Source organism: Triturus cristatus, chromosome 3_2, assembly GCF_964204655.1.
Source record: "Triturus cristatus chromosome 3_2, aTriCri1.1, whole genome shotgun sequence".
In the NCBI taxonomy this organism is placed as follows: Eukaryota; Metazoa; Chordata; class Amphibia; order Caudata; family Salamandridae; genus Triturus; species Triturus cristatus.
Genome location: NC_140584.1, coordinates 289,018,308 through 289,042,256, shown reverse-complemented (window position 1 = coordinate 289,042,256; position 23,949 = coordinate 289,018,308). Strand labels below are relative to the sequence as shown.

The window sequence follows — 23,949 nt, the reverse complement described above, 5'->3', positions numbered from 1 at the left end:
TAACCCTTTTAATGGACGGGTTTCCTCTATTCTGGCACTCCCACTGGTTTTTTTTTTCTATAAATCACTGGCTGGTGTCCCCATACATGACCATTGGCACTTCTCAAAACAGCCAGTAGAGGCTGGTTGGTCTGTGGCTACCTCAGAGTTGCTTCTCTCCAACAGATATCTCACCTTGTCCAAACTGGATGCAAGCGATTGACTTTGAGGTCAGTGGGTTTAACACCCTAGTAGTCTGTGAAGTAATGGTACCTCCACTGCTGCAAAAAAAAGAACCTAACGATTTGTAACACCAGGAACATTAGTAAGTTTATTCGTTGGACTGTGGCCAGTATTGCTGGGAAATTTGAGAATCCAAAATGGTTGGGGTTTGAGGTAATTTTTCTCCAAGAGAATTTGCCAATTAAGAATAGTTACTTTTTACAGGCATATAAAACCTTTTTTTTTTTTTTTTTTTTTTTTTACCAGCATTAGAATCCAGAACTGGACAACCAAAGAGCTGGTAGCAGACTGAATATTTTTCTCACTTACATTAAAAGGGATGTTTTAGGTGTTAACAATTTGAGTCCTCACCATGCAGGCTTTATTAGTCTCTCACGCCGGCCCACATAAGGTAGTAGTTGTAAATTTGTATAATGCTAAATCTTTTCCGCATAAGGGATGCAATGTACATATATTGGGTTCCTTTATTAAAAATCTCATGGGCCTAAAATCTTCTATGGCATATATTATGGTGGGAGGGGACTTTAATGTTCACCTGTGTGTGGTCCTGAAGGAATTGGTGGTTATGAATGTTGGTTGCGCTTCTGTATCTGGAACACATCTAGAACACATTCATTAGGGCATTAGATTAAACACTTTGTTAAATGAGCTTAATTTAACTTTTACTTTAGATGGAATGTTGCTGACTAGAAGGGATGTTAATCCTACTTTCGTAGGAAGAGATTGTGAATCATATATAGATTTTTTTTTTGTTTTGTCTCCACTTCACTTTTAATGCATATTTCCAAATTTTGGATACCAATGGGCCCTTTCAGCAACCATAATCCAGTATGCGTCTATGTCGGTTGGTCTGCAATGACTAAAAGCCCTAGGGTCGGTCTCCAGGGTGGTGTTAAGGTTACAAGCCATGGGAGGATACTTAAGTGGACCCAGATACTACCGGAGGCTTTTTCCAAATCCTTGCACTCCAGTTGCGAAAGGCAGCTAGATGTTTCTAGGTCCACTATAAGTAATGCTCAAGATATTTTAAGGGCCATTTTTGAGATCTCAAAAGTAGTGTCTGGTTTGCTGGAGGCACCCAAATCCCACAAGTGTACTAATCTTCCCAGGTGGTTTGGCGCTGGATGCTCGAAAGCACTGAGGGAGCTTAAGAGTGTTTTAAGTGTTGAGCCATGGGATCTAGCCAAGGTAAAACATTTTTGCTGTTTGTATTAAAAGGAACAGGCAAGCTGTAACAAAGACATAAAGGAGGAGGCCTGGGCAGCTCTAGTTGAGGCAATTACCCTGAATAGCAGCTCATAATTCTGGAATATTATCAATGGGCCCTTATTTCCTCCGGAAGTGGTGCTTCCGTGGAGCCACACAACTGAAGATGCATGAGTGTCTCACTTTAAGGATGCATACTGCATAGGCCAGTTGGAACACCAGGACAGGGATTCTGTGATGATTGGGTCTGCTAAGTTGACCTTCTCCTGTGAGAAAGTTAAAAAGAGCATTATCGGTTCATCCATTAACAAAGCACCAACCTCGTATGGCATTCCGCCTGATATCTTCGTAAGTGATGTCTGGGTGCCTTTCCTAACTGCACCTATTAATGCAGCGGGGTTGGTAGGTCCACCAATGTCTTGGGCTATGTCCATCATTTTACCAATTTTTAAAAATGGTGACCGAGAGAGCCCATCCTGTTGTAGGCCAGTCTCCCTACTCAATTCTGTAGTTAAGGTTGGAGGTCATATTTTACTGTAAAGACTGTCGGTGCGGGCTGAGGAAACAAATGTGTCAATCTCAATATGGGATTCGTGCAGTACGGTCCACTGTAGGCAAGTGTTTGAACTTCTACTTGATTTGGGGGAAATACAGTTGCCCATTCTGGTTCCAAACACTTAGGTTTTATGGACCTTTCATTATGCGTTTGACTGTATAAACCTATCAAAACTGTGGCAAATCATGTTTCACTGGGGGTGGAGCTGGACATTTTGTTTCTGAGACCTTTATAGGGACACAGAGCCATCTATCTGTCAATTTCTCTAAAGACTTGCAGTGCTCATGTAGTTTTAGTATTAAGGGAGGGGTGCGGAATGGTTGTATTGTGGCTGTTTTTGTTTCACTTATACATTGACAGATTAAAACAGGCCCAGATTGATGTGAAATCAGATTGTCTGAAAGTGGGGTCACGTAGTCTACCAGTATTGTATACGGATGTTGCGGTCCTCATGACTAAATAGGCTAGAGGCTACAATCCCTGTTGACCTACTTTTCTAAGTTCATAGAAGATTTGGACTTCTTGATTAATGAGTAGAAATCCTTTGTGATGGTATTTCGTCCCCGATCCACTAAATCAACTAGTTTTACGTTAGGATCCATGGTTCTTTCCAAGACCAGAGTATTTTCATATTTCGGATTACTATTCGATTCAGCATTAAGTTGGCTTCCTTTGATTACCAGGAAAAGGCGGAGTTCACACTAGCAACTTCTGCAGTTTTTAGTTTTGCTAAAAGATTAGGCAGTAGACCCACTAGGGCCCATATGCAGATTTACAGTACAAAATATATTTCTGCACTAATCTATGGGAGTGAAATCGGGGGTTGTGCTAACCATATGGATCTGCATATAGTTGAAATAAAGATTTTAAGGAGGCTTTTGGGTCTTCCTCAAAGTACCCCCTCCTTTTCGGTGCATGAGGATGCATTAGGAATTGGGCGTAGGTTTTATAACGGATTGTGGCCTTTCGCCCCCTTGTGCTTTGGTTAAAGATCTGGTTCAAGCCAGGTCTCCAAGTAAGGAGATTCTGAAAGATATGTCCCCAAGTCCCGCATTTCATTTGCCCGTGGCTTAAGTATATCAGGGCCTCTTTCTAGGACTAAGGCAGTGGTGACCTTTTTATCGCTCCTGAGTGGCTCTCTAAGGCCTATTGTGCTTGGGTTAAGGGACATTGTTTTAGGCAAAGGATCATGGATAGAGAAGGGATTGAACTAGTAAAGCCCTGTGTTTTATGTCATATTATGTTGAGAACAGTGCCTGCTACTGAACCTTACCTTCTTTTCATTAAGAATCGGCGAAACAGATTTCTGGTAACTAGGTTTCGATTGGAGTTACTGTCCATCTTGTTAGCCTATCCCCCAGGAAAGTACAGGGGGTATACATGTTTACCCAGTGGCTGTGAAAATGGGTCTCTGCAGTATACACTGCACTTCACTGTTTTATGCAATGCCTGGAATGTTTGTCGTCCCTAATATGAAATGTTTTTGCAAGTTAGGCCTGCTGTTATGTACCTACAGCTGCTCACTGCGGATATTATTTTTATTACACTTAGCTTTATGACGTTTGCTGTAAGGCTGAGGAATAGCCAGGATTTAGGCTCTGAGTTTTAAGTTCTGTAGTAACTGCGATGTTGTACTGAATAACCACTGTTGCATGTTGATAAATGTACAAAGATTAGTGATTTGTTTTTTAATACTATATTTTTTTATTTGTATTTATTGTGATCTTTACGATTTTGTTTTGTTGTACTTATTTTGCTTTTATGGTTTGTACCCTCAACACTAATTAAAGCTGCTTTATCTGACTTCTCAGTATTTGATGCCCTGGTTTGTTCGTGACTCGATCTTGCATACCTCTGACTTGCTCTGTGGAATTGACTTCTCACTTTGCTCTCTACTACAGTGTGCCCACGTGGATGACTTGAAGGCAGCAAAGTGCATTTACGATTTCTCAGCAAGAAGCTGATGGAAATGAAGTGCCCCTGGATAAATAACGGTGAGTTTGAACTGTACCCCTTCCAGTCTTGGGACTTGCATCTCGCGTCTACCTGAAAGGATCACTCATGCGGATTGTTCTGAGCTAGTTTGTCTCTCGGGCACCTTATGTTTCACAGTGGTAACTGGGAGTACGCTGCTGCGCTTCACTGAGGGGTTGTTCCTGGGAATAAGCTGCTGCGCTTCATGGAGCGGTGGTAATTGTGACTATGATGCTGTGCTTCATTGAAGGGCCTTAACTGGGAGTATGCTGCTGTTCTTTAATGAGGTGTAGTAACTGGACGAATGCTGCTGTGCTTTAATGTGGCATGGTAAATGGAGTACGCTGCTATGCTTCACTGAGGGGTAATAGAGTACACTGCGGTGCTTTGAAGGTTGGTAACTGGGAGTGCCCTGCTGTGCCTAACTGAGCGGTGGTAACTGGGAGTAAGCTGTTGTGCTTCATTGATGGGTGGTAATGGAGTATGATGGATAGTAACTGGGAGTACTCTGCTGTGCTTCATTGCAGGTTTGTAACTGGAAGTATGCTTCTATGCTTCCTTGAGTGTTGCCTGGCAGCATGTTGTTGTGCTTCATTGAGGGGCTGTAACTGGGAGTACGCTGCTGTGCTAAATTTAGGGGTGCTAACTGGGAGTATGAGGGATGGTAAGACTATGCTTCTGTGTTTCACTGGGTGGTGGTTACTGGGTGTATGTTGCTGTGCTTCATTGAAGGGTCGTAATTGGGGATACACTGTTGAACTTCAGTATATTGAGGTATCGGAATATGATGGGTGGTAACTGGGACTATGCTGCTGTGCTTCCTTGAGGGGTGTTGCCGGGCAGTACGTTGCTGTGTTTCATTGAGAGGTAGCGACTGGGAGTGCGCTGCTGTACTTAACTGAGGGATGCTAACTGTGACTAAGCTGCTGTGCATTGAGTTGTGGTAAATTGAGATTATGAGTGGTGGTAATGGACTTCATTGCTGTGCTTTTTTTAGCGGTGATAACGAAGTACGCTGCTGAGCTTTTGATGGATGGTAACTGTACGTAGCTGTACTTTTTTGAAGGGTATCTAAGGAGCATGCTGCTGTGCTTCATTGAGGTATGATAACTGGGAGCAAGTACACTGCTGTGCTTTATTGATGGGTGCTAAGAGTATGAGGGCTGGTAACAGACTATGCTGCTGTGCTTCATTGAGGGGTTGTAACTTGTGTACGCTGTTGTAATTCATTAAGTTGTGGTAAGGGAATATGATGGGCGGTAACCGGGAGCACGCTGCTGTGGTTTATTGAGCGGTGGCTACGGATTTAACTGCTGTGCTTCATTGAGTAGTGGTAACAGGGAGAACGGTGCTGTGCTTCATTGAGGGGTGATAACTAGAAGTACGCTGACCTGCTTTAATGAAGTGTGATAACTGGGAGTAGACTGTTGGGCTTTTACTGAGGGGTAAAAATGGAGTACGCTGCTGTACTTTGAGTGTTGATAACTGGGAGTTCCCTGCTGTACTTAATTCAGGGGTGGTAACTGGGAGTACACTGTGCTTCATTGAGGGGCAGTAACTGGGACTACGCTGCTGTACTTACCTAAGGGATGCGAACTGTGACTATACTGCTGTGCTTTGAGGGGCAGTGAATAGGATTGAGGGGCGGTAATGGACTTTGCTGCTGTTCGTTTTTTTTTTAATGTGATATCGAACGCTGGTGAGCTTCACTGAGGGGTGGTAACAGAGTACGCAGCTGTGCTTTCTTGATGGGTGGTAACAGGGAGTATGAGGGGTTGTAACGGAGTTTGCTGCTGTGCTTCAGTGCCGGCTGGGAACTGGGAGTGTACTTCTGTTCCGTTTTAATGGGTGGTAACTAGGAGTACACTGCTGTGCTTCATTTAGAGGTGGTAACTCGAAGTAGTATGCTGTGCTAGATTGGGAGGTTGTAATGTAGTGCGCCGTTGTGCTTTGAGGGGTGGTAACGAAGTACGCTTATGTGCTTTATTGAGAGGTTTTTACTGAGCACTCTTCTGTGCTTCAATTAGGCTTGTACCTAGGAGTATGCTGCTGTGCTTCGTTGTAGGGTCTTAACTGGGAGCATGAGGGCTGGTAACAGACTATGCTACTGTGCTTCATTGAGGGGCAATAACTGTGAGTACATTGCTGTGCTTCATTGAGGGGGTGTAACTTGTGTATGCTGTTATACTTCACTATGTTGTGGTAAGGGAATATGATGGGGGGTAACTAGGAATGCGCTGCTGTGCTTAACTGATAGCTGGTAACCGAGAGTACGCTGCTGTGCTTCATTTAAGGGTATTAACTGGGAGTACGGTGCTGTTACATGAAGTGTATTAACTGTACGTAGGCTGCTGTGCTTTAATGAGGTGTGGTAACTGGGAGTACGCCACTGTGCTTCACTGTGGTGTGGTAACTGAGCACTATATTGTGTTTCATTAATGGGTGGTAATGGAGTATGATGGATGGTAACTGGGAATACGCTACTGTACTTCATTGAAGGACGGTAACTGGCAGTACGCTGCTCTGCTTTGAGAGGTGGTAACTGTGAGTATGCTGCTGTACTTAACTGAGGGATGCGAACTGGGACTACCCTGCTGTGCTTTGAGGGGTGGTGAATGGGATTATGTGGGGGCGGGCAATGGACTTCGCTGCTGTGCTTTTTTGAGCAGTGATAACTAAGTACGCTGCTGAGCTTCACTCAGTGGAATTATCGGAGTACGCAGCTCTGCTTCCTTGATGGGTGGTAACCGGGAGTACTCTGCTGTGCTTCATTGGGAGATTGTAACAGAGGATGCCGTTGTGCTTTATTAAGGTGAGGTAACTGGAAGTACGCCTCTGTGTTTTGAGAGGTTGTTACTGGATATGCTGCTGTGCTTCCTTGAGGGGTGGTACCAGAGAGTATGCCGCTATGCTTCACTGAGGGGTAGTAGAGTAAGCTGCTGTACTTTGAGGGGTGGTAACTAGGAGTACGCTGCTTTGCTTCATTAAGGGGTGGTGACTGGGATTACAATGCAGGGCTTCCTTGAGGGGTGTTGCCGGGCAGTACGTTGCTGAGTTTCATTGAGGGGCGGTAACGGGGAGTACACTGCTGTTCTTAACTGAGTGATGCGAACTGTGACGCCGATGCTATACTTTGAGGGGTGGTGAATTGGATTATAAGGAGTGATAATGGACTTCTCTCTGTGCTTTTTTGAGCGGTGATAACAAAGTATGCTGCTGAGCTTCACTGAGGGGTAATAGAGTAAGCTGCTGTGCTTTATTGATGGGTGGTAACTGGGAGTACCCTGCTGTGCTTCATTGAGTGGCATTATCTGGGAGTATGCCACTGTGCTTCATTGAGAGGTGGTAACTGGGAGTGCGCTGCTGTGCTTAACTGAGGAATGCTCTCTGCTACTATGCTGCTGTGCTATGCGGGGTGGTGAATGGGATTATGAGGGGTGATAATGGACTTCGCTGCTATGCTTTTTTGAGCGGTGATAACGAAGTTTGCTGCTAAGCTTCACTGGTGACTGTTGGTAACCAAGTACGCGGCTGTGCTTTCTTGAGTGGTAACTGGGAGTGCGGTGCTTTGCTTAGTTGAGGGGTGGTAACTGGGAGTACTCTGCTGTGCTTCATTGAGAGATTATAACAGAATATGCTGTTGTGCTTTGAGGTTTGGTAATTGAAAGTATGTTGCTGTGCTTTGAGAGGTTGTTACTGGGTACTCAGCTGTGCTTCATTGAGAGGGTGGTACCTGGGAGTATGCCGCTTTGCTCTAATGAAGGGTCTTAGCTGGGAGTATGCTGTTGTTTTTCAATAAGGTGTAGTAACTGAACGTGTGCTGCTGTGCTATAATGAGGTGTAGTAACTAAAAGTATGTTACTGTGCGTTATTGAGGGGTAGTAACTGGGATTACCCTGCTATGCTTAACTGAGGGGTGGTAACTAAGAGTACGATGTACTTCATTATGTTGTGGTAATGGAATATGATGGGTGGTAATGGATTTTGCTGCTGTGCTTACGTGATGGGTAATAACTGGAAGTATGCTGCTGTGATTTGTTTTGAGCTGTGGCTATGAAGTACACTGCCGTGCTTCATTGAGGCGTGGTACCTGGGAGTATGCTACTGTGCTTCATTGAAGGGTCTTAACTGGGAGTATGGTGCTGCTCTTCAATGAGGTGTGATAACTGGAATTACTTTGCTGTGCTTTAATGAGGTGGGGTAATTGGGGGTACTCTGCTGTGCTTTATTGGGGGTTGAAGAACCAGAACCTTTTGGGCCTGGCGGCGCAGGGTACGCCCTATGTCTCCGGAGTTCACCTGCTTCGCTACACAGAGACACGGGACACTCTGTCGGCGTTAGAAGATCAGATTTATTTAGCTGCAGCTAGTACAGTTATCCTAGAAGTACACAAAGTAGGTTCTCAGGAGACTGCCACTTCACTCTGTGGCGCATCAGATTAAATACTATACAACGATGCAATTATTAACGAGATACACTTCCAGAGCATATAAGAAAGAGCCAATAAGGAAAGTTGGAAAACAAAGCGGAACCAATAGGAAAGGTTCGAAAACAGAAATATCAGATGACTCGAAGAGACCTCTCCTCCATCTGTGTTTGTCATCCCACCCTCAAGCTGATACATTAACAGATTCATAACTAACTTGCAGGTGGAGAGATAAGTTTGTGTGTATTGGAGGACAGTCGTGAAACAAGAGAATGCTAGCAGGAGACAGTGAAGGCCAGTCGATAAGATAACGTCAGGAAAGAATAGTGTGAGCCAACAGATAGTTGAAACAGGGATTATGAAAGCCAGACAGGTATTAGTGTACTCGGCTAGTTCTAACACCAGCTTTGCAAATAGAGGCCGAGGGCGGATTTCGACACCAGGCTACAGAAAAAGCAGAATAGACTTTGTTCGCCGTGCTGCCTGAGTGATGGCAACACAAAATGGTGGCGGGCCACAAAATGGCGGGTCGATGTGATCGAAAATCGAAGTTCCTCAGACCCTCCTTTTGCCAGAACTCAGGCAAGATAGACTCACGTTAATCTGAGTCCACGTCAATAGCCATGAGGTCATCACGCTGTTGCTGTAACATCATTCTTATGTTTTCTGTTACTTGTGGTTTAGGTTTTGGGATGCACATAGTAGCACAGAGATCACAGATAGCGGGACCACAGTGCATACAAAGGCAACAGGAAAATATAATGGTCAAGATTATACCAAGGAATGTCAATGCTTTCCAACCCCATTTGGACAGTAGTCCCCAAAACCATTCCGTTAAAGACCAATCTCCTTCGACCTGATGAATAGACTCGGAGATTATGTGCAACTTGGAGATAGCTTGGTATACTGTCGGAGCGTCATTAGGAATGAAAATACAGCAACTTGACCCGATCAATTTGCACACTCCACCACGATCGGCGAGAACAAAGTCTAAGGCAACTCGATTTTGCAAGGTCGTAAGACGATCCGCCTGTAGTTCTGCCGTGATGTTACTAAGGCTCCTACAGTGATGTCTATTGTAGTCTCTACGACACGGACCAATTGCCTTATATTTCTGCTGTTAGCCATTGGACCCCAGAGGGGAAGAAAACCTTTAAGGAAATCTCCTCCCTCTTGTCCTGCTGTGTCCTTTGAATCCATAATCCCTCTGCCATATCGGGTTCGGTGATGATTTGCGGAAGCAGTGTAAGTAGGGGGAAGAAGGAAGGCTATATAACAAGTGCCAGAGAAACCCGTTGGTAACCAAGTATAAGCTCTGTTGTAGCAGATGAAATAGGTGCCTTGAGAAGGCACTAAAGGAGGCGAGTTCTGAGAGGAATAAACGTACGTGTAGGAGCAGTTATTCTTTTGTGAAGTGTCAGAAGAGCGATCATTTATCTGTAAGCAGAAGTTACCCTGATGTGGTATAGTCCAGATTGGTGAGGACTTTCCTTTTCCAACCTTATTACTGAGACTCGACATGTATTGGGTGACATTCCAATTAGTGTATGCTTTTCTTTCGTCAACGGGAATTTTGCTGTTTTCCATGATTTTAGCCATAACTACCATACCCTTAATTAAAGAACTATGACTAAAATCCGGTTAATTAATTTGTGAACTAACGGATCGCCTGAATTTGCTTTGATAAGCATTGGAGAAAATGACAAAGTAAGCCCTAGCAGAACCCTCATAAGAAAAGGGAGAACTAGATATGGCATTCCTTTCTCTGTGGTATGTGGCATAAGACCACATACCCAACAATCAGTCGTATTAACCACTAATTGGTGCTGATGTAATAGCTGGATAAAGGAATTGTTATAGTATTCAGTTCTTCTGACGAGTTCATGTGAAGGAAGAGTATGGAAGAGGTGTGGAGAGATAGTAGAAGAAGGTAAAGAAGAAGGGGAGGCATCTTTTGGCTGTAAAGCATAAATTATCCAACTAATAATCGCCAAAACAATACATAATGATATAATGACACATAAAGTTATACTGAAACGACTGTACATTATTTTACAAGATGCTTTCTTCATTTCTTCTCTTCTTTCTTCATTATTTAGTGTAGTTTCCATCTTACTAATGGATGCTCACGGCAATCTTCCTCAATCACTGAAGTCACGATACTCTACCGTCCTATGACACTGAAGATCCTGCAGACCTAGTGTCACTACTCAGGTCGTGACCTAGACTCCTACCGTGACCCTGCGACCGGGACAGAATACTACACAGAGTAGAAAGTCTTAAATGTTCTTTGGTTTGGGCCTTAGATTGTAGTGTTCCTTCCCCAGAACAGTCTGATTTTGGAACAATGTTTGTGGTTCAGTCGTATCCAAGCGACGATGCGATGGAATTGCATCCTGTAAAATGTCGTCGTCCTTTCTCAGACAGTGTCCCATTCAGGTGTGCATCGCTAAAAGGCACGAATCGTGGAGTCAAAAGGCAAAGGCACTTTCTTGCAATGCACACCGTGAATCCAATTTTTCTTTCCTTCGACTTTAACTGCTGTCCTTGTAGTCAACAAGACCATTCGAGGCTCCCGCCACCTGGGTTGTAGATTATTGGACCTTTTGAAAATTCTTCACACACACCCAGTCACCTGGTCGGATGGAGTGACCTGGGTCTGTGGAAGCCTCCGGCAGAGCACTCTGAACCTGTTGATGAAGAACACGCAATTTAGTCGTAAGGTCATGCAGATAATCAATCAACATTGGATATGGCAAATCTGAGAATTTCTTAGGGCGAGGTATTCCCCATACGTTGGCCGGACGGCCAAATACCACTTTGTAAGGGATAAGTCCCAAACGAGAGTGTACTGCAGTTCTGGTGGATAGCAGAGCTAATGGCAAAGCATCAGGCCAATTGAGTCCTGTACTTGCTTGAACCTTTGCTAATTTTAATTTCAAGGTTCCATTGTAACACTCTACTAAACCCGCTGACTGTGGGTGATTTGCCGCGTGGAACTTTTGCTTGATACCAAGACCTGCACAAACTTTCTGCATGACTTGGCCAACAAATTCGCTCCCATTGTCACTCCAGACAATGCGCGGCAAACCAAACCTGGGGAAGAATTCTTTTAGAAGGATTTTAGCCGTGGATAAAGCAGTGTTATCTTTTAGAGGGTATGCTTCTATCCATCTTGAAAAGGCGCATACTACCACCAGAACATATTTGAGGTTGTTGCATCGCTCCATATGAATGTAATCGATTTGCAACACCTCAAATGGATATGTCGGAGGAGCAAAGTGACCTGCTGAGGTTGGGGTTCCCTTTCCCGGGTTGTACATTAAACAAACAATACAGTGCTATACTACATTGTCTACACATTTTGGGATATTCTCATTTTGCCACACTGGAGCCAGAAGTTTACAAATGCCTTTTGCACTTATGTGGGCTGGACCATGTGCCATAGTAACCACTGGGAGAACATAGGCATCTGGTAACAGCCAACGTTGATGTTCAGATAATTCCACTCAACAACCCATCTCATCTAACATTCCAGTACTTTCATTCCACTTGCTTATCTCCCTCTCTGAAGCTTTTTTCTGAATCGCTTTCACGCTTTCCACTGTATTCTCACATATTCCTCTCTCTCTGACCCAATTCGCAGGACCTGCCACAAACATTCGACTCGTTGAATCTCTCGCTGTCTTCTTTGCTATTTCGTCTGCAAATGCATTTCCTCGTCCAACATCATCCGTAATCTTTTTGTGTGCACTACACTTCACTATCGCTATTTGGGTGGGTAAGGCAAGTGACTCAAGGAGATCAGTCACTAACTGACCATGTTGTATTTTGGTGCCATGTGAAGTAAGGAAACCCATTTCCTTCCAGAGACGCCCAAAATTGAACGCTACACCAAAAGCGTATTGGCTGTCAGTGTACACGTTCACTCTCTTCCCTTTTGATAATACACAAGCTCTCGTCAATGCGATCAATTCTGCTGCTTGCCGGAATTGTGTCTAATGCGTGCAGTTTCCACAACTGTATGTAGGGTAGTTACAGCATAGGCTGAAACTGTATCTCCATTAAGCATTTTAAAACAAGAACCATCTACCCATAGGGTCCCATCTGGATTCTCTAGCGGTGTATCTCTCAGGTCAATTCTCCCTTTTGTCTCTGCCTCAGTACGGAAGAAACAATCATGCTGATCCTCAACACTCTCTTCATTTGAAAGGGGCAACAAAGTAGCTGGATTCAGGGTATTACATCGTTTGATGTGTATGTGCCTAGCCAACAGCGTCAACTCGTAACCAGTTAGACGAGCACTTGTAAGATGCTGTGTTTTCGTTCTGTTTAGCAAAGTATCCACTGCATGCGGCACCATGACAATGAGAGTGTTATCTAACACCACTCCAGCAGACTGTTGGATAGAAATTGCTGCTGCTGCTGTCGCTTTGAGACAACTGGGCAATGCTTTTGCTACAGGATCCAGCGTAGCCGAAAAATAAGCGCATGGCCGCTGTTTGTCTCCGAATTGCTGTGTCAAAACTGACAATGCACAACCTTCTCTCTCATGAACATAGAGCGTAAAAGGCTTCGTGTAATCTGGGGTGCCTAGTACAGGAGCAGAACACAGAGCGGTATGTAAATCAGTGAAACTCTTTTGGCACTCATCAGTCCATGGAAGGGGCTGAGGCGTATCTTTTAAAGTGAGTGCCAACAAAGGTTTGGCTATTAGAAAGAAGTTAGGGATCCACTGTCTACAATAGGAAGTGATGCCCAGAAAGGCACGTACTTCCCTTTGTGTGGATGGTACAGACATTCGTGCAATTGCCTGAATTCGTTCTGGTGTCAATCGTCGTCCCTCCTTTGATAGGAGATGACCCAAGTAGGTAACCTCTCGACAAACCTATTGTAGTTTGGAAGGTGAAACCTTGTGATTCAGCTTAAACAAGTGGCGTAATAATGCAACAGTGACATCTTTGCAGATATCTTCTGAATCAGCGGCCACTAACAAGTCGTCCATATATTGTATAAGGGCAGCACCAGACGGCAAATGAAAAGTATCAAGATGACATTTTAAAGCTTGGCTGTAAATGGAGGGACTTTCACAATAGCCTTGGGGTGCGCGCTTAAACCGGAAGCTTCGGCCTCCAAGAGAGAAACCAAAAATGTCCCTACTCTCTTCTGCAATGGGAATACTGAAGAAGGCATTCTTCAGATCAATAACAGAAAACCAAGTCGCTGTGGAAGGTATCATTGTCAACAAAGCAGTGATATCTGGAACAACAGGAAATTGTAGAATCACAATTTTGTTTACTTCTCGCAGATCAATTACAAAACGGTACACAGGAGGCTGAGAAGGATCTGTGCGTTTAAGAAAAGGAAGAATAGGACTATTACATGTGTTACCGCTTGTTTCTTCAATCACACCCTTCTGAATCAGGTCATGAATGATTCCCAAAAGCGCTTTCTCACCTTCGGCAGAAATTCTATACTGTGGGATGCGCGGTAATTCAACATTAGGCTTGAGAGTGACCACATAAGGTGGAATCTCAAGACAACCCACATCGTTCGGACCCGTGGCCCAAAGCGCTGTTGGAAGAGAAAGCAATTCAGGAGGAAACTGGTCTTTGGATAAATACATTGGGGAGACCAATTTCTGTCCTAGAGTAAGATGTACGCCAGAAGGAGAACAATATATCGTAGCATACATTCTTTTCAGATTGTCACCACAACCATTCGTTAACAGAAGTGGAGCTTCCAAATCATAAGGACCAACCGAAATAGGCAAAGGACAAGAAACTGGATTGCGAACAGGGGCACCAGAGAATCCTACAGAAACATTTGTTAAGCCAGACAAAGGTGCCCCAGGGAGTTTAGAATGAATGATAGAACTACTCATTGCTCCAGTATCCAGAAGAAATGGCTCTGAAACACCCATTGTAGTAAAATTAACATAAGGACCATTTTGATCTACTGGGATTGGCACAACTCCCTTACTTTGTCCATGGCTGTCCTAGTTCGCATGAAGACTCTCATTCTCGCCTTCAACATAAGGGTCTTCATTGTAATACTGAGTAGATCTCACAGTTTGCTGATCAAAGTAGTTCACGGAATCGGGAGAAGGAAGGGCACGCTGTTCTTGAGTCAACACACCCCGACCTCTACCTCTGTTTGCTGACTGGAGACCAGCACGACCTCGTGGAGCAGATAACGCTCCATTGCGCTGCAATAAAACCGGACAACTATTCTTAAAATGACCTTCCTCTCTACAATAGGCACATTGATTAGGTCCTAACAAAGGTCGCAGATTGTATGACTCAGGTTTTTGATACAACCTCTGAAACTGCGGAGGCTGCTGAATTTGAGGCTGAGCATATCGTGGCGGATAGGCTTGTTGCAAGAGAACCTTCGTCTTTAATTCTTTCGTCTTTTTCTCTTGCTTTTCTTTTTCTTCCTTATCTCTATTCTCATAATATTGTGCAGTAGCCAATATCTGGGCAGAAGAAGAAACAGCCCATGAACTTTCTGAATCCTTTAATTTATGTGACAACTCGTGAAGCAAATTGAATACAAATTTGTCCACGAATAATCGCTGTCCACCTTCGGTAGCCATGTCCTGACCACTGTGGTCGATAAATGTCTCCTCGAAACGAGTAAAGAAGTCAGACACTTTCATCTTTCTTTTGTTTGCATGCTGCTAGTTTATCCCAATTTACTCTCAATGCAGGCATCCTAGTTTTCATTAACGTAATGATCCTACCAGGGAGTTCCGAGATCAGAGCGTCAGGCTTTGCGCCACCCACTTGATCTCTATCTGTATTAGTTATAACATCCCAAGTAGCACCTAGTTCCTGTGCGTGATCCTCTCTACGAATCTTAGCCCATCTTGTCTGTGGGACTACATTACCCATTAGCATATCAATATCTGCTAGGTTCATGATACAAGCATCAATTGTCTGCGATAATTCTTTGTAATAACCTGCAGGGTTTTTACGAGGATCTGGTAGAGTCTGCTTAAGAGCCAAAACTTCAGATCTCTTCCAAGGGACATGTACCCATATACGTTGAAAATGAGCAGGAATAGGTGCAATAGCACCTACAGCCGCAACTGCCTCCTTCCATACTGGAGGAACCTCTCTCATAGGGTAATTTTTCGACGTCAGTCTAACCGACGGATCAGAATCAAGAAAAATCTGAGAAAACAATAAGGATCTATAAGAGATAAGCGTCCTTACAGCTTCCTCAACTTTAGAACCTACAATAAGTCTTTTTTCAAAATCAATCTGAACATTTAACAGATCTTGTGAGACCGGACTCAAACTCATATCTTCCCATTCCTTAATGAGAATATCGCACATTACATTGAAAACCTATCTTTGCGTAGGTGCATTCCATTGCAAAAAGGTAGGCATAATATCAAGCACACTATATTGTGGACCCTTCATGATCCATCTTCGTGCAAGAGAGTCTAGCTTCTCTCGTTCCTCAAAATCTGGGAACTGACTACGAGATTGTCTTCGAGCAAAAGCCGGAGACATATTTAAAGCTTCAAAGAAAGGAGATCGCATACCAGTGACAGTGTCTGTGAGACGCTTACGCACAGACGGTGAATTAGACATTAGAACTGGAGACAGAATATTAGGAGAACTGACCGGAGAAGAACCGGTAATTGCAGGAGGAGCAGAAGGCAAAGGAGAGCTAAGATCAGGAGATGAAGGTAAAGAAGTTGAGACTAACGGTAAAACCGGCAAGGGCGGTAATACTGGAGGAGGCAAATGCTGAAGAGCCGGAACCGGCGGAGGTACCACTGGCAGCTGAGCAGGCTGTAACAGCTGAGGTAAATTGGCATTTTGCGCATAGGGCGGAGGCAACCTTAATAAGTGGGACATTAGGGGATCTTCTTCTATATCTTATTACCAGAAGGAGAAACAGGCAACACCGGATAGCATTTATCTATCGCCATACGATGTTGTCTTTCTGAAATTTCAGTCGCATTATCAATTTCATCATTTTTGAACTGTTGGGCAGCCTGTATAATTGTCATACCCTGTGCTTTCCTATCTCGTTTTGCTTGTTTAATTTCTTTCTGTTTGGCTTCCTTACGCCAAAGGTGGAAAGAGTCAAACATTGCTGGCCGGGCTTTTCTTTTGAACAAAACTGCTTCCAAATTATCTGGCACATCAGGATCAAAACTACCATTTTCTGGCCCTTTGAGAACCCCATCTTTCTTCGTGTATCGGGTCCATGTCTCGTTAAAGGCAATGGGGCCAATACCATGTTTCGAGTAGAGCTCGTATGTGGGAGTTCCAACCGAAGGAATCGGACGAGTCCTCAAGTCGGGAGTCCCTAATACAACCAAGACAACAAATTCTTCCAAACTTAGTCAGACCAGGCATCTCGAGATGTCTTCCGGACTGTTAACAAACTTCAAGGGAGTAAAACTCAGTTTACGCAGCACAAATGCACTTACCCTCGGCTTTATCTTTTGCAAAAGTTAAATCTAAGAAACCAAAGAAATTAATCAAAACAAATTTGTGGGCGCGACCCACGAAGATACTTAACTAAGGACGTCTTCTTCCACCAACAGAGGCCCGTCTATCGTCTCGCCTTACCATACATCATCAAAGGAAGGGCCAAAGCAGGGCGGCGGTCAGGGCAGCGGTAGTCAGTAGCCGTCATGAAGGAGTAACCGCGCTGCAAAAGACCTTCAGACCACTTTCGACATACAGGGGTTGCTTAGTGTGGCTCACGAACCCTCCGGAATTTTCTTGCGGGGTTCCTCACGACCTTCGAGCAGAACCGGTACCACTGAAGCCGCTCCACGGTGGGCGCCAGTTGAAGAACCAGAACCTTTTGGGCCTGGCGGCGCAGGGTACTCCCTATGTCTCCGGAGTTCACCTGCTTCACTACACAGAGACACGGGACACTCTGTCGGCGTTAGAAGATCAGATTTATTTAGCTGCAGCTAGTACAGTTAACCTAGAAGTACGCAAAGTAGGTTCTCAGGAGACTGCCACTTCACTCTGTGGCGCATCAGATTAAATACTATACAACGATGCAATTATTAACGAGATACACTCCCAGAGCATATAAGAAAGAGCCAATAAGGAAAGTTGGAAAACAAAGCAGAACCAATAGGAAAGGTTCAAAAACAGAAATATCAGATGACTCGAAGAGACCTCTCCTCCAACTGTGTTTGTCACCCCACCCTCAAGCTGATACATTAACAGATTCATAACTAACTTGCAGGTGGAGAGATACGTTTGTGTGTATTGGAGGACAGTCGTGAAACAAGAGAATGCTAGCAGGAGACAGTGAAGGCCAGTCGATAAGATAAAGTCAGGAAAGAATAGTGTGAGCCAACAGATAGTTGAAACGGGGATTAGGAAAGCCAGACAGGGAGTAGTGTACTCGGATAGTTCTAACACCAGCTTTGCAAATAGAGGCCGAGGGTGTATTTCGACACCAGGCTACAGAAAAAGCAGAATAGACTTTGTTCGCCGTGCTGCCTGAGTGATGGCAAAACACACAAGATGATGGACGGAATGTTGCACAATGGCAAAACATTCACCCCCAGTCACAGATCTGGGTTTAATCCATCGTTATTTTGCTCACCACGCCACCCCAGTTCAGACATGGCCATATGCAAATCAGTCTTGACCCTGTGCCTCATGGGAACAGTCCAGCCCGAACTGCCAAGCCATGTCTTCCCTGGACCGGAATCAAGCATCCTAGGACCGGTTTCTGGCTATCAGCCGTCATCAGCCAGGATAGCTTGACTCCAGTGGCGTAGTGAGCACGGGACCCACGTCTGGGCATACCCTTCCCACATAGGGTGAACAGCAAACAACACAAAATGGCGGCGGGCCACAAAATGGCGGGTCGATTCGATCGTGATCGAAAATCGAAGTTCCTCAGGGTTGCTAACTGGGAGTACCCTGCTGTTCTTAACTGAGTGGTAGTAATTGGGAGTAAGTTGTACTTTATTATGTTGTGGTAACGGAATATGATGGGTGGGAACTGGCAGTGCGCTGCTGTGCTTAATTGAGGGGTTGCTAAGGAGTACGTTGCTGTGCTTTATTGAGGGGTGATAACTGGTAGTATGTTTGTGCTTCATTGAGAGTTAACTGGGAGTGAGGAGTGGTAAGGCACTACACTGCTGTGCTTGACTGAAGTGTGGTAACAGTACGCTGCTGCATTTCACTAAGGGATGGTAACTAGTAGTACGCGGTTGTGCTTATTTGAGCGGTGTTAACTGGGAAAATGAAGGCTGGTAACAGACTATGCTGCTGTGGTTTAGTGGATGATGGTAACTGGGAGTACATTGATGTGCGTTATTAAGCCACTGTAATTGGGGTAAGCTGTTATACTTCATTATGTTGTGTTAACGGAATATGATGGGTGGTAACTGGGAGTATGCTGCTGTGCTTCCTTGAGGGGCGTTGCCAGGCAGTACGTTGCTGTACTTCAGTGATGGGCAGTAACCGAGTACGCTGCTGTGCTTCAGTGATATTTGGTAACTGGGAGTGCACTGCTGTACTTAACTGAGGAATGCTCTCTGTTACTATGCTGCTGTGCTTTGAGTGGTGGTGAATGGGATTATAAGTGGTGGTAATGGGCTTCGCTGCTGTGCTTTTTTGAGCAGCGGTGACTAAGTATGCTGCTGAGGTTCACTGATGGGTGATAACTGAGTACGCAGCTGTGCTTTCTTGATGGGTGGTAACTGGGAGTGCGCTGCTGTCCTTCATTGAGAGATTGTAACAGAGTATGCCGTTGTGCTTTATTGAGGTGTGGTGACTGGAAGTATGCCACTGTGCTTTATTGAAAGGTTTTTATTGAGTACGCTGCTGTTCTTCAATGAGGTGTGGTAACTAAAAGTACGCCTCTGTGCTCTTTAATGAAGTGTGGTAATTACAAGTATGCCGCAGTGCTTCATTGAGGGGTGGTAACTGGGAGTACGCCGTTGTGGTTGAGGGGTTGGAAACTGGAAGTATGCTGCTGTGCTTCCTTGAAGGGTCTTATCTGGGGGTACGCTGCTGTTCTTCACTGAGGTGTAGTAACGGAGTACACTGTTGTGCTACATAGAAGGGTGGTATGGAGTATGATGGAAAGTAACTGGGGACGCGCGGCAAACTGATCGGGCGAGAGCAGATCGGGGGAACGAACTGCAACCCCCAGGCTCCTCTGCTCTCCACAGCCTCATCTCCTTGCTCCTGAAGGTGCTTAAATTCAGTACCTACCTCCTGCAGTGTGGGACATGCAGCCAGCGGATTGGGTGAGAACGGAGAGGGGGAATGAACTGCAACTCCGACTCCTCCGCTCTCCACAGCCTCATCACCGTGTGCTTGGAGGTGCTTAAACTCAGAGCCTACCTCTTGGGACGCGTGCGGGCTGCGCCCAGGCCAACGGTGGGCCTAGCCTTGCCCGTTACTGACCAGAGGAGACCGTGCTGGGCCTCCCCCTTAAACATCCAAATCTCACCCGAATTCGCTCCTTATTTATAGCTTTCCAGTATTTTTGCTACAGCTGTGCCACTTATGCAGTTGTGAAGGAGTATTGATGTACCAGTATCGTGTTGACTAAGGGTGGAGATAGGAGCCTCATATTCTATAAAAGATCTGAAGAGGCCAGGCTGGGCCTCATCCATCTTTCACCTGAGTGAGTAAGTTTTCATTTTTATTTCTCTACTATTTTATTATATTATCCGCTGTGCTACACTGTGCTAAGGTGGCAACTTTAGTTACATCATGGGTAAATGGAAAGCTGGTGACCCTATCAAGCCTGAGACTAATGCCAATAAACCCCAGAAGCCAGGACATAAAAAAATCTGTAGCTGCTCTGCACTCTAATACCAGCACACTGGCTGACATACTCATTAAGTGAGGAGGTAGAGTCCCTTCTAAATTCAAACTCTAACAAAGGGAAGGGCAACCCCTCAAGGGTCCCCGATATGTTAAAAAACTCAAACTGCCTGCATCAGTTATTGCTCATGTTGGACTTGGCCCTTTTCCCAGAAATTTTTCGCTTTTCTGGGAAAATAAATGTGTAAATGGAAAGACTGAATGTGTGCAGACTGAGTTTCCCCATTTTAAAAATGTAATTTAAGATGGATGCCAAAGCTGTGGGGTTTCGCCGTTTGACTGAGCTGGGTTGACAGTCTAGGCATTATTTCCCAGCAGCCCCAGCTTTTGGAGGGAAGCCTGGCACCCAGGGTGCTCTACCCCTCCCCCTAGGCCAGTTAGAGCCAGTTTCCCCAGACGCTTCTAGAAGCTTCTGGCACTGTCTGGAAGGTGGGGTGAGGGGCGTCTAAAGGGCGGAGCTGGGCTGCCATGCAGTCAGTCAGAGGGTGGACCTGGGAGAGAGGGGACCTGCTGCCAGGGGTTACCGCCACATAGGCCTGTGTGCTGGGCCCTGAGCCTACCTACCCCCCCCCTACTGTCCACAGGGCTAGGGAAAGATATAGTTGGGGCAACGCAAACCTGGAGAAGCCCTCGCAGGAGTTTTAGGCGGTAGGATCAGTCAGGGACCTATGCCTCTGAAGGTGACAGGGTTGAGGCACTGCCCTTTAAGTGAGTGAGGGATCCTGAACTACCCACTGATCTGGCCCGGCGAGAGGAGAATCCAGGGACGACAGGCAGAGACTGAGTAGTCCGCCTGCAGCCACCAACGCAACTTCCCCCCCCTCAAGAAACCCTCAATCAAGGGGCAGGGACCAGAGAGCGCTATGTACAAGCTGCCTGCAAAGAGAGAGCGCTATTTACAAGCTGCCTGCAGGGAGAGAGCGCTTTATTCAAGCTGCCCGAGGAAGGAGAGCGCTATATCCGGTGAGCGCTACATCTGAAGTGACTGTGTTCTGCTGGGGGGGCGCTGTCTGTCCACTCCCCTGTGATGTCGCCATATTATTGGTAAAGCGACGCCAGTGGGAGCCCACCCCGCGAGATATCGCTGTCGGCGCGAGTGCCCACTGCCTCGGCGCTTATTCCTTACTTCGGGAGCCTACCCCGTGTGTGTGCCGCCACGTGGTGTTGGTGTTTGTGCCAGCGGGAGCCTACCCCGCGGCTCTGATGCCCAACGCGGGTGCCTACCCCGCCAGCGTCTTCGGCTGAAGGCGGGAGCCTACCCCGCACTTCAAAACTGACTAAAATCACCGCCGCGGCCCCCGAGGCCCAGGGAGAGCCGCCGCAGCTTCAGCGAAGGCCGCGCTAGGCCTGAGGCACGCAAGCAGGCGTTGCCCGGCAACCGGGGCGCCGGCCGTGTCAGTGGCCGCGCCCCCGGGAAGCCGCGACGGGATTGGCTGTCGGGCCCAGGCCCGAGAAGAAGGCCGGAGGACGCCGGACGAAGAAGCCCGGGGAGAGCGGGAGCCTACCCCGTCTCCCCCCCTGGCGCGGAAGTGGCCGCGTGATCGAGCGGGGCTCCCGGGAGTCTGGGAGAGCCCCGCGAGCCGAGCCTAAGAGTCCCGGGTCCCGGGAGGGGGCCCGGGCGAAGACCCGACCGGTGCCTTGGTGGGCGGGGCTCTCGCGAGGTGACGAGAGCCCCGCAAGCACAGCGACCCAGGAGAGAAGAGGAAGGTCAGGGGCTCGAGGCGCATTGTCGGCGCCTGCCCCCACCGCCCAAGTGAAGCCGGAGAGAGTGACAAGTTGCTGCCGGGAGGCCGCAGCGACGCCTGAAGCCTGCCAGGAGAGTGCCGGTGAGTGGGGCCTTGGTCCGCGCTTGCCTTGGTGGGAGGGGCTAAGTCGGGGCACATAGTCGGTGCCCGCCCCGGTGAATGCCCGGAGGGCCCCGTGGGGCCCATACTTACTGTAGGGACACCCCCCTGCCTTCCAGGTCCTGGCAGGGACCTCCACCTCGCCAGAACTGGCTGGACTCGGTACAGCTGCCCCGACTGGCAGTGGGCAGCTGCCACGTGTGCCTAATCGGCTCTGGGAGCTCTTCAGTAAGCCGGTGAGGAGGAATATAATGCTGAGGGATAGGGGGTGAATTCGGGGTACATTGCCGGTGCCCGCCCCCAGTGTCCCTTCCTCATCCCAACCTTGGATGCCCTGACCTACTGGACTGCCGGGGACTATAATTAAATGCATTTCTGGCCTAATGTTATGCTATGTGCAGCGCCAGATTTACAGGCCATGTTTGAAGCGCTATTGATTGGCAAGAAGCAGCGCTATGTTCATATGTCCTGGTTTTAAGGCGCTATTGAATTGATATGGGCAGCGCTAGGGTAAATGCCTGATTTAAAATGCGATTCAATTGCCCCATGCAGCGCTATGCTTAGTTGCCATGCCCTGCGCGCTAAGGCCTTGTTTTAACGCGCTATCGCCGTGAAAGGTGCAGCGCTATCTTTGAATGTCAGGTGCTTAAGTGCTATGTTAATGGTTATGTCTAAATGCCAGGTTAATGTATTGATGCTCTGCCTAACCTAATTTCCTGCCTCAGGGGATGCCCGGGACGGTCATGTTTATTGTGATGCTGTGAGGTTTCCTTTACAGGTGTTCCGGCCGAATGTCTCATGTCATGCCCTGATGTATTTTATTGCAGGATTAATGTGGATGGATGGGAGCTTTATTTCTCACGTACAATTATTTTATCTGTAAATCGCAATGATTCCGGCAGGGGCCCGATTGGCCCTGCCCTGTACATAATTCCCCCCTGTAAATTGGAACCGAGCGCCAGTTGGCGCAGTGTAGAGATTACCTGACACCTAGTGGTTTTGACAATACAATAGTTCTTTTACCTAAACTGGTGTAGTGTCTCCTTTTGTAGTGTGCCTTGTGTGTCGCATGTGTGTACTGCGTGGATGCTTTGCACATTTCCTCCGGAGTTTGGCCCGCCCGCTCTGCACCACGCTACCCGATTCCAACAGCTCATACATAAAGTCCTGTTATTCTAGACCACCATTGTGAGACACCTAATCCCACAGAGGACATAGTCCTTGCTTCACCCAAATTGAAGGAAACAACATCTATGGAGCCTCATGCACATTATTACTTGAAATCATTATTCTCTCCCCTACAATCCCCCAATGATATCGGAGGATCACACGTGGTACAGGAGCATTCTGGGAATAATTGTTCGTCCAACTGACAATGGGTTACATCAAGACACAGGGGTGCCCGAGGAGATAGTGACTTTACTAACATTAAATTCTAAATTGGACTATCTTAGTAGCCTGTCACCTTATTGGACCAGGTTTCATCATTACAACTAAAAAAATCTTCCTTCTGTTGCAATCAAGGACGTCAGGCAGACTTCGCTGGATCTTCTCTGATGATACAAGAGGATTGGAATCCCTCGGTTGCAACAGTGGACTCAAAAGGAACAGTGTGGACCCTGGGTCTCGCTGCAAAATCAAGTTCTACCCAAATAGTTAAATAGGTACCAGCAAATACTTTACCTTTAGGGGCCCCTCTTGTAAAGTCCTCTGCAAGATCTTCAAGGATCCCAACTCAATGTACATCTATTAGCAAGGTTACAAGACCACCTTATGCTGAGTCCAATAAGGGCACAGTGGACTGCATTAATAGCATTTTTTTTTTATTTTTTTTTATCCAACCATCTCAAATGGATCTTTTTATTCTCCCCAAGT

At 46.3% G+C, this 23,949-nt stretch overlaps 1 long non-coding RNA gene across 2 annotated transcripts in view; it reads left to right on the top strand.

Moving 5' to 3' along the window:
* Nucleotides 1–23,949, top strand: part of LOC146857172 (uncharacterized) — a 227,290-nt gene that overhangs the window by 83,011 nt on the left and 120,330 nt on the right. For both annotated transcript variants that reach the window (XR_014979863.1, XR_014979864.1), the window contains one exon: nucleotides 3,886–3,978. This is a non-coding gene — a long non-coding RNA (uncharacterized LOC146857172). The remainder of the gene's footprint in view (nucleotides 1–3,885; nucleotides 3,979–23,949) is intronic.